The sequence below is a fragment of the Ostrea edulis genome, chromosome 8, assembly GCF_947568905.1.
Source record: "Ostrea edulis chromosome 8, xbOstEdul1.1, whole genome shotgun sequence".
Lineage (NCBI taxonomy): Eukaryota > Metazoa > Mollusca > Bivalvia > Ostreida > Ostreidae > Ostrea > Ostrea edulis.
Window position 1 is genome coordinate 29,750,788 of NC_079171.1, and position 9,760 is coordinate 29,760,547.

The 9,760-nt window shown below is 33.7% G+C and overlaps 2 long non-coding RNA genes across 2 annotated transcripts; one reads left to right on the forward strand and one right to left on the reverse strand.

The window, feature by feature from the left end:
• Positions 1 to 2,758: 2,758 nt before the first annotated feature.
• On the reverse strand, positions 2,759 to 4,907 carry LOC130049540 (uncharacterized). The gene is made up of 3 exons (XR_008798085.1): positions 4,639 to 4,907; positions 3,144 to 3,430; positions 2,759 to 2,847 (listed from the first exon to the last, which is right to left on the reverse strand). It is a non-coding gene; the product is annotated as an uncharacterized LOC130049540 (long non-coding RNA).
• Positions 4,908 to 4,924: 17 nt separating this feature from the next.
• Positions 4,925 to 6,130, forward strand: LOC125677984 (uncharacterized). Its single transcript, XR_007371358.2, has 2 exons — positions 4,925 to 5,182; positions 5,593 to 6,130. It is a non-coding gene; the product is annotated as an uncharacterized LOC125677984 (long non-coding RNA).
• The last annotated feature ends 3,630 nt before the right edge of the window (positions 6,131 to 9,760 follow it).

The window sequence follows — 9,760 nt, forward strand, 5'->3', positions numbered from 1 at the left end:
ACAAACGTTATAGGGGGAGAGGTATACAATTATAAATGATGCAATTTATACACGTAGTCCACATCTACGGACACTACAGAACTGTGTCTGTGTAATCTTGTGAGGATACAATTAATGATTTGCTCTTGTCTTTCCATATCTCGTGTCATCCGTTCAACTATTGGTTTATCGCAAACATTCAACAGATCTGTATGTCAGGAATCCTTTACTGAGCAATCCGCAGTCTAAAATCAGTATGTAAATTAACATGAAATACGTTAGACATCATTCGATGTAATGACATATTGTGATTGTAAATAAAATCATCATAACGACCATAGAAGTTGCACAATGTTGACTTTGAACAAGATTATCAAACATCTACTGATTTTTACTATATAAATGTAAATCTACATAATTTGCTGAGTTCCTGACAATCACCGTAAAATGATGATTCCCTAAAAAAAAAAAGGTGTACGAGTTCATTGAACATTGTTGTACACCTATTAGACCCTTCACAACTTCTTTTATCTTATGGAAAGTGCTGATCACTTCCGAATGGAGTCGGGAATATTCATTATAGCATGGAATATTGATCATGAGTTAATTGGTCCCCTATAACAACCAGGTTAAGGTAGGGAACGACATCAATTACAACAGGCAGGTCCCGCCACGGATGCAAGTTTCAAATATTGTGTTAAGTTGTACTATGTACGTGTAGTGTACGTCACCATCGATGTGTGTTGTGTACGTAACCGCCAAAGCGTGTTGTGTACTTATCATCGATGTGTGTTGTGTACGTCACAATCGATGTGTGTTGTGTACGTCACCATCGATGGATAAGTGTGTTATGTACGTAACAGTCAAGGTGTATTCAAAAGTGGTGTGCTGGCATTAACGGAGTGAATCACGGAGTTTATAAATCAACCGTTCTCTGTCTCTATATCATTCTCGTTATCTGCCACTGCTCGGAAAAATCAACAACACACATTTTCTGAGAGTATTGCATAAGAAGTACATGTACCGTACCTGCGTCCCCGTTAATTGACTGATGTAAAATTCGGGATGATGTAAACTTAATGTTGTTTGACCTTGAACTGTAACCTAAATCATTTGTACCAAGTCACCATGTTTTATTTCTACAGTATTTATTATTCAGATAATATAACAATGATAATCAGAGTGTGCCACAATGAACTAAGTCATGCATATCTTTTTATTGTGTCTAAAGCAGATAATCTAAATTGAGTCTTTTATTTGGTCAGACATGGTTTATACATGTACGGGAACATAGAGCGTGTGAGAATGGCAAAACACTGAACTACAGAGTGTGAAATATATATATCAACAAAGGGTTGCATATTAATAAGGTGAAGCGATAGTTGATGAGCGGATTATAGGATCTAATTTTAATTAGATTGATGACACGGGTTTTCTTCCGCTAATTCTTGACTTTGAGAATACATATGTATTTTAGTCATAAAAATATAAATTCTCTTAAATGAACAAGTAAAGATAATGAACGGTGTCAATTTCATAAAGAAAACAAAATTAAGAGAAGGGTAAACACGAGTACCTTAACATACCAGAGGTGGGATAGGTTGCTTAGGAGGAGTAAACATTCCCTTTCGATCGGTCACATCCGCCGAATTCTCTATATATTGATCAGGGCTGTGTTCACAGTCTGAGTGGCTAGCTTAGGAGTTAGGTATAGTGGCTGATCTGTGCCATTTTACAATTTGGCATATGTTTGCTTTTTCTAGGCGAAAGAACAACAAAACGATATTTAGCGACTTTTCCCGAAATAACGAAAAGACGGCAAAATCATGATTAGCAACATTTCGTCTCAAAATAAAGAAAGACGACAAATTGTAAAATGACACAAATCAGCCACCACACCTAACCTCTACACTAGCCGCTACGATCCTGAACACAGCTTTGGTAAACGCAGTAATGGCATTGCCAAAAATTTATATTTAAAAATCAGTTTCCTAATATGAATTCCATAAACATAAAACCAGTTAATAGCATGGTGTATTGATATCTACATGGAAAACTACATTTCATGTAAGCAAGCATGTAGATGGCAAAGATATCAAAATTCATATATATATATATATATATATATATGTTGGGTTTTTGTGCTTTTATATATATATATATATATATATATATATATATATATATATATATATAAAGCACTAAATAATCACAACTAGGTACTGAAAATTTTCGCCCAGCCCGGGGTCGAACCAGCGACGTACGGCACCCACCGCCTAGCAAGATTGTCAAACCAGTGCGTAAGTCCACTAGGCCACAACGACTTCCCAGGGCGAAAATTTTCAGTACCTAGTTGTGATTATTTAGTGCTTTATATTAATTAATTGATTTTCACATGTATCGTTTAGATCCTAGGGGTAAACGTAAGGGTGGGTGTTATAATTGTTTGTTTGTGCTTTATATATATATATATATATATATATATATATATATATATATATATAATTTGGGGGGGGGGGATTCCTAATGGTATATATGAGATTGAGCACTGTTCGCTATCTTCACTTTTTTCATGTACACAAATTATGGTCGTCAGCACTTCTAAGAAATGACAGAATGGTAACGCATGCGCATTATGTACTTGTCATGCTGGATACGTTACGTGTTTCTTCACATTCTTTATAGAATTGCATCCCTAACTTACATGCACTCATTTGGTCGACACACTGCACACTTTTTTAAATGGCTACTATTGCAAGGATTTAAAAACAAGTAAAAATGAATGTTTTGCTCAAATGTGTTTTTATTCATTTTTTATTTATTTTTTTTTTTTTACGTAAGTCTTGTTGGATTTCAATCAGGTTTCATCTGAAATGCAAAAGCAAAGATTGTACTCTCACGAAAGCAAACAGGCACAAAATGATGAAGTCGGTCGGATTGCAGTTCACTGATAATGATCGCCTAATTTATTACTTTTCAATATGTTGAGTTAGATATTCATAAGATATGTAATCTTTGATGTTATGACTGAGTAGGAAGGTGCAGTAATTTAAGCATCGTGTATTCAACAATATGCTTATGATGAATTCTGATGTGTTATAGAAATGTATCCTATACTTTAAAAAATATATATAAAAAAAATAAAAACAGTATTCGCTACTTACATGTCAATAACATTTAATAATATCCTCTCTTGCCGTAACCTCCGCGCCCAAAGCCAAGGAATCCATTTCCCATTCCTCCATAATATCCACCACCGATCATTCCGCCCCCGTAGTATCCGCCACCTAGATATCCGCCTCCGAGACCACCCATACCATATCCTCCGTAGTAGTTACCTCCCCATCCTCCACGCCCATAGGGTCCGTACCACGTGGCCTGAGCTGTCGCGATCAACAAACAGGCGACCAACAAAGCGAAGCAGGAAGATTTCATTGGGATGGACTGTTGTCTGTAAATTACAAAGTAAACTAGAGTCACTTTCACTTAGAACCCTATCATCTTAAGGGGGATAACTCACCAGAGGAATTTGATTTAGATACCTCTTTGAGTTAAAGAACACATTTATATATATATATATATATATATATATATATATATATATATATATATATATGTATTAATCCTGCAGCTCGCATGGTAATGCATACCTATTCCAAAATCAAAAAATCATTTGGATGTGCGTATCCCCCTCCAGACCCCACCCACCCTGTCTTAAAATAATTACGTTGAAAAGGTAGAAAGTAAATACCTTCTAAATATAATTCACTTTTGTAATTACAACAGTTTGCTGGAATTTTGTTGCAAGACGTGCAATTTTTTGGATTATTTACAGACTAATTTTTTATATTGTACAAACTTTACCATTATATATTGAATATCGCTGCACACAAACAACCCCTAAGCATAAAAAATGAAAATATAAGTAAATAGATAACCGAATAATGAATTATATAGCTTTATGATCTGTCTATGCTGTAATGTTACATGAAACATGAATATCAAATCAGACATAAAAAAAAACTATAAAAATATATGTTTGGTTTGAACATATTTCATTTTAACTTAAATTTACAAAGAGATTGAGCACAAGTTCGTAAAGCTTAGAACGCTTTCTCCCATATACATACATATACAGTGTAACACCCTATTTTGGTATGCATGGTCAAACCGTCATTGTGAATTTAAATATAACCTAGCGCATTTTGATCGCTTAATGAGAAACTAAGTAATAGCATATATACTAATTAATCAAAACGACCACTATGTTTTATAAAAAAAAAAACAACAAAAAAACTTATATTGTAGTAAATAGCTACTCGTTTTTATTCATTGCTCAGGGAATTATGAACAATACGCATATGCATCTTGATAAACATAGTACGCTATTTAAACAGCTGATCATTTCGACAAAAATAAAAGTAAAATGTAAACAAAAGTAATGAATTTCAGTTTTGAAAATATATGAACAGCGACGCTTTACGCCGGCAAAAAATTGACGAAGCATTAACTCGCTTGATGAAATATGCCGATGTGAAGTGCTGCAGTTAATACCCTGGTGTGTATTTTCAAACATATTATTCCTTAAATAAAAACCTTTCTATAAAGACGTTTAGCGAAAGGAATATAACAATAGAAATCGGAATATTCTTTACATACCTTACTTCTTTGCACAAGAACTAGGAACTGGAAGTGTATGCTGATCTGCTTTGATAGAAGTCGCCTTATATATATAATTCTCCGGCTGACCACCATTCACGATTTCTTTGTACATCCTAATCATGGATTGCTAAATTTATCCATTATTTCCAAAATATTTCCCTCGAAAATGGGGATCCCGGTGAGTCAGCTATTCTAAACAAGATTGTTTGTTTCCTTCTACGTTTCATGGACAGTCGAGTAATACGATGTCGCTTGTAAAGTCACCTGTAATAAAACATGACATTTGATGACCGTTACTCATTGACCACAGTCAGAGTGACCAATAAGAATGCTAAATTTCGCACATTCATTTACGCAGTATTATTCTCGCCCCCCATTTTGCCGCCATCATCATACATCAGAAAAATTGCGTTATCTGAAATTGGTAAAGGAACCAGGAAATATTAGACAGGGTATATAAACGTATGATGCCGTGAGAAGTCCAACCATTTCCAACCAGTGAGTGTGTGAAAAACTCGAGCACTTGAGAACTGTTTGCAAGGTGAGTTTTCTTCGTCATTTGTCTTTTATAACACAATGTGGTTTATACTTTCGTGTATGTCAAACTACCAGCTGCTAGTCGATCATACCTGAAGTAGTGCTCAATCAGATATAATTCTCTGACTAGTAAACTTTTGTGCCACATTCGTTGAATTCATTCGAAAATCACGTTTATAAATCTCAGCCACCAGCTTGAAATAACGAGAAGATATGTACGTTATGAAAGGTGAAGATAACGAATTGTGATCAATCTCATAACTCCTAAAACAATATAAAAGAGAGAGAGTTGGGCAAACTCAGGCCCTTGGATACATGTAGTTATATTAGAGTTTACATTTATAATATACATGTAATGTGTCTACATAATCCATGTATCTTTGTGTAAGATATTATTCATTTTAATTAAAACAGAATTTTCCACAATGAAATCCGCCTATCTCGCTCTCCTGGTGGCCTGTGTGCTGGTCTCTGCTGTCCACGGTCAGTGGTACGGACGTGGAAGATGGGGCGGAGGATATGGATTGGGCGGACTAGGAGGACTGGGCGGCCTCCTCGGTGGCGGACTTTTCAACAGATGGGGCGGTGGTCTCGGGGGCGGATTTCTCGGTCTCGGGCGCGGACGATTTAACAGATGGGGCGGTGGTCTCGGGGGCGGACTTCTTGGTCTCGGGCGCCGTCGTTTTAGGAGAAGGGGATATTATTAAAAGAAAAAATGCAGCATGAACATTTTGTATATTAATTTATATTGCCATATCATTAATATCCATTTTACATTATGTTCATATTCGTGATGTAATTTGAAGAAAGCATTCTACATGTATATTTTAGATAGAACGTACATGTATCACAAAATAATTTCAAAGTTTTGAGATTATGCCATTATATGTTATGTAGTTTATTACTATGTAATACGTTGCTTGATTAACAAAAAATAAAATGTGAAATGACAGTATGTATTTTTATTCTCCGAGTCGGATTCTAACATCATACAGTCGACATAACGATAATGGTATGACAATTATATAAAGGTGAACCATTCTTATATGAAAAGTGAAGATAACAAACAGTGACCAATCTCATTACTTCCATAAGCAATACAAAATAGAGAACCGGGCTAACAAGGACCCCTGGATATATCAGAGGTGGGGTCAGGTGCCTAAGAGGAGTAAGCATCCCCTTTCGACCAGTCACACCCGCCGTGAGCGTGAGCCGTTTAAGCCAATATGCAGGACTGAAGTTTGGAATATTATTACATCATGTATTCAACTCATGGTACCGTGAGATTATGCATCATTTAATATGGACTACACAAAGAAAACGTTGCCTAACTTTCAATATCGTTAATAAATCCCTGAATATATACTCGAATTTACTGATGCTAGTTTCAGTTTTGAAAATGTTGTCCGGAATAAAACCACTTGCAGTTTTCATTCCGATCACTGAGTGATTATGTTACATCCTGTGTTGGAAGATGTCAAATGTAGGGAAATTCCGAAATTAATCTGACATCAACTGCGCATGCGTGCATAATTAGACAGAGTTTTGTTTTGGAGTTATAGATCAACGTTTGGGTGACTTCCTTCATCATTGAGGCAAGCAGAAATACTGAAGATAACTTGTTTAAATTCCACACGAAAGAACAATATCTTCAATTTACGCTATATGTTACGCTGTCAAGCTAAAACAGTTTATTTCGATTATATCTAAGCGCTATTGCTAAATTACAAACAATTTTGGGGAAACTAAAATTTAGCGTACTAGCAATTCCCTACTGAAAATTTAGTGTATAACTTTTTAATTTTTTTTAATTATTTTTCAATATTCTGTACATAGTTCATGGTATATCTTCATAATATATACATGTAATATAGAATTACAGAACTGTTTACTTCTTTTAGAGAGAGAGAAAAAAAAAAGAAAGGAGAGGGTGAGAGAGAGCTATGAAAATATTTGGTTCCATCTGTTCCAAATGGCATCAAAATTTTCAGTATCACCATTTTTATAAGAAATGAATTTTTGTGTTTCATAGAATAACTTTTAAAATGATATTGCAAAACGCACACTCATATTTTTTGCTCTGTACACCTCGCTGTATAAATATACATGTAATACTTTAACCAAAGGATGATAATATTTTGTATACCCTTGTTTTTCTCTAGGATGCCTACTATAAAAGACTTTTTTGTAAAGACTAGTTGACAATTTGTTCTCTGTTCTAAGTAAACTTCAAAATCAGCTACAAATGATTGAACACAATTACATTCCCATATTATATGTTCTATTGTTTCCTCCTCATTGTGACAAAAGGTACACATTTTTAGTTCACTTTTTTTTTATTTTAAATAAAAATGAGTTTGTTGCTAAAATTGTATTAAGTGTTCTATATTGGAACCATTGAAGTTTACTATTTTTTGTTATTATGAAAGGTATTTTGTGTATTATTTTCCACTCAGAATTATCTATTTCTAAGAGTTCACTCCATCTTGTTTTGCCCGTTGTCACAGAGGAATTTTTGTTGAGAAGGTCATAAAAGCATTTGGACTTTCTACATTTCAGTACATTATACATGTTTGACATAATGAATGGATTTGCCAACTTTTTAAAACTTATGTTTTTGGAAGACTTTTTAATCCATGTCTTTATTACATGAATGATGCTTGCATATTCTAAGAAATTGATTTTCACATTCGGATAAATATCACAAAAAGTTTCATAGCTAAAAAAAACTACCATCTTCTTCAATAATATCATGTATGTGTCTAATGTTACTGTCAAAGAGTTGTTTATTAAAAAAAGTTTTCCCACCAATATGAATCATATGATTATAAAATAGAGATATATCTGCAGTAGTATTTGATTCTGTACCAGCATTTTGTAGTTCAATCCAGGATTTGAATTTATCTATCCAAAAGTTGTTTTTAAGGATTTCAAGAGTAATGTAACATATTCAATCCCACAAGAAATGAACGTAGTTAGTTCAAAGACAGGTATTAAGTTATTCATTCCCGTTTGTAGAAATACATTGTCGTATCCAGAATAATTTCATTGATGCTTTGAAAGATTTTAGATTAATCATCTTTAGACCCCCATCTGCATATTTCTTAACAAGGGCATCTTTTTTACTCTATGAGTTGAACCATTCCATACAAATGAAAAGAACATTTTTTCTAATCATTTACATTAAAACACAGATGGGTTGGGGATAGACATAAAAATATGATTCAATAGGGGTAGAACTAATGTTTTAATGACTATAATCTTGCCAGTGGGGGTTAAATGTCTTTTTTCCCCATTGATTTAGAATGGATTTGATTTTTACTAATTTTGGATCATAATTTAGCTTAGGCATTTTGTGCAATTCAACATCATAAATAATTCCAAACAGGGTGAATTTAGTAGTTCCCCATCTGATATTACTGTTGGTTAATAAAACGTTATTATTGTATTTTTTTAGCCAATCCATACGGTGTGAGTTTTAGAATAATTGATACATAAGCCAGACATTTCCGAAAATCTTTGTGAGGTCCTTAGAGTTTCCAACAGACTCTGTTCACTTCCATTGAGAATAATTGAAGTGTCATCATCCAGTTGAGACATTGTTTTTTCAATATTTTTCAATAATTATGCCTTTAATATTTTTGTTTTTTCTTATTTGTATTGCTAGAATTTCTGCACATATTAGAAATATATAAGGTGATAAAGGGTCTCCTTGTCGGCACCCTCTTTGAATATCAAACACTTCACACAAATTGCCGCCTTGGTTAACTGTAGACGTTATATTTGTATAAAAAAGGCTAAACCATTTTCTAATAAAAGGACCAAAATTGAAGAAATCTAAAGTTGTTTTGTATGAAATTCCACGATAAAGTATCAGAGGCTTTCTCAAAGTCAATAAGTAGCAAAAGGTCTGGGATATCATCTTCTTCAGTATAGTGCTGTGCATAATATCATATATTCACTTTGTGTTTTCTCCTATATATCTGTTGGATATGAACCCTGCTTGATCTGGTCAATTATCTTGTCTAAATGTTGTTGTTTTTTTTTAAATCTAGCTGCAATAGAACCAGAGGCAATGTTGTATACTGTATTATTAGTGCATAACTTGAGCAGGTACCGTGATTGAAAAATGTTAGGTCCACCCCATGTGTTTAAAATATATCGATGATTTCCTGGTGTGAATTTAAAAAAAAATCAATTCGGTGTAACAAAATGAAAAAAACAACCAATAAATCCATTGTGCATGATTTGGTTGTAGTCTTTATAAAAAGGTGTTTTCCACACATTGTAATACATTTATTACTTGAGTATGGGAGGGAATTTTACCACGCTGTAGCACGATACACGTGCCGATTACGCATTTAAAAGCAATACTACATGTAGCTGTCATTTTGGTGTTGACAATTTTTGTTGCAAAATTGTGATTTGATATTACAGTAACAATAAATAAATTAAAATTTTAAAAAATAAGGTTTATAAACTGTTGTTATTTATATTTATGTTAGGAAAATTGCATTATTGTCTTCACGTACAATAATGATTTCTGTATAATGCTATATATTTAATAGAACCGAAATCTTTA